This window comes from Lactuca serriola, chromosome 3 (assembly GCF_051521515.1).
Source record: "Lactuca serriola cultivar US96UC23 chromosome 3, Lser_US96UC23_V15, whole genome shotgun sequence".
In the NCBI taxonomy this organism is placed as follows: Eukaryota; Viridiplantae; Streptophyta; class Magnoliopsida; order Asterales; family Asteraceae; genus Lactuca; species Lactuca serriola.
This window is the reverse complement of record NC_136410.1, coordinates 128,530,141-128,532,275: the sequence shown is the minus strand read 5'-3', so window position 1 is coordinate 128,532,275 and position 2,135 is coordinate 128,530,141.

The following is a 2,135-nucleotide window of genomic DNA, read 5'->3' as shown; positions in this document are numbered from 1 at the left end:
TCTAGCTGATTCATCTACACATCCTCAGCCAACTTTCCATTAAGAAAAGCGGTTTTGACATCCATTTGCCATATTTCATAATCATGGAATGCAGCAATGGCAAGCATAACCCTAATAGACTTAATCTTTGCTACCGGTGAGAAGGTTTCATCATAATCAATACCCTGAGTCTGAGTAAAACCCTTCGCAACCAGTCGAGCCTTATAAGTGTGCACTTTTCCTTCCATGTCGGTCTTCTTTTTGAAGATCCATTTGCACCCGACTGTTTTACGGCATGGTACATTGTCAACCAAGTTCCAAACTTGATTGTCATACATGGACTGTATCTCGCTGTCCATAGCCTCGTTCCATTTAGCAGACTCCGGGCATGCCATGGCTTCCTTAACACTGCTAGGTTCATCCAAAATGTACTAGTGTACTATTGCTGATAAATGTATCACCTTCCGTAGTAATATGAAAACCTTAATAAAACTCAGGTGTGTTCCTAACCCGTGTGGAACGCCTCGGAGGTACAGACTCGTCAGCTGGCTCAACAGGAGTTTCCTCCTCAGGTTGATTGCTAGTGTCTGAGGTTCCTTCAACAATTGATTCTTGAATTTCTTCAAGGTCAATTTGTCTCCCATTGTCTCATTGGCTTATAAACTCTCTCTCACGAAAGAACCATCTTCTTGCTACAAAGACCACATTCTGACTGGGTCTGTAGAAGAGGTAACCGAAGGATTTCTGTGGGTAGCCGATGAAAATACACCTTTCACTTTAGGGTTCGATCTTGTCATGAGTCTCATGCCTCACGAAAGCCTCGCAACCCCAAATCTTGATGTGGTCCAAATTGGGAACCTTCCCAGTACACATCTCATGAGGTGTTTTGGTAACCTTCTTTGTAGGGACTAGATTAAGGATATGGGCGGCAGTCTCTAAGGCATACCCCCAAAGAGAGATTGGTAGCGAAGCTCGACTCATCATAGAGCGAACCATGTCTAACAAGGTTCGATTATGCCTCTCTGCTACACCATTTACCTATGGTTTCCTGGGAGGAGTCATTTGTGAGACAATCTCACACTCCTTAAGATAGTCAAGGAACTCGGTACTAAGATACTCACCACCTCGATCGGATCGAAGCATCTTAATGTTCCAGCCCAATTGATTTTCTACTTCCTGTTTAAATTCTGTAAACCTTTCAAAGGTTTCTGACTTATGTTTGATTAAGTAGACATAACCATATCTACTAAAATCATCAATAAAATTCACATAATACCGATTAGCATCCCTTGTGGTGGTTTTGAATGGTCTACATACATCAGTATGTATTAGGTCTAACAAACCCTCACCCCGTTCACAAGTACCAGTGAAGGGTGATTTTGTCATCTTTCCAAGTAGACAAGATTCACATGTAACAACGTAAATTTTCAAACAATTTTTTTTATTTCTTAAAACATGTTTTCATCCAAAACAAACCATAAAATCCAATGTATCATAATCATAATACAATTATGTCAAATCCCATCTTCCGTCAGTGTGTACAGATCATGCCGACGCCTTCCCACGGTCCTCGCTAGTACCTGAAACACATAACGCAACAACTGTAAGCATAAATGCTTAGTGAGTTCCCCAAAATACTACTTACACACATACGCCTTTCCAGGCCATGACCTTCCGGTCCATGTGTCTCAGGGGACTTCCGTCCCGACCCGGTAAACCTTTCGGTCCTACCCGCGTCGACCTTCCGGTCCACATCACAATGCCTTCAGGCCCATAACATAAATGCCTTCCGGCCCATAACATAATGCCTTCCAGCCCATATCAAGCATAGCATACATAGCACATACAAACGGTTAACTTAATCATATACAATGCATACAACTCATAACATATCCGACCTTCCGGTCACACATAAATACCCTTCCAGGTACAGTATAGTGAGAAGACTCACCTCGTAGGAAGTCTAGAATCTCACGTGCTCGATATCTCCAAATCTCGAAACGACGACCCAACCCCGCCTAATCACAACGAAATATCATTCTAATTAATATAGGCTTCCAAGGCTAGGCTACACCCTTTTCATTATCCCACAGAGGGGTAAAAGACCATTTCACCCCTCCTTGACTCAAAGTCCATATGTTGACCAAAACCCTAAA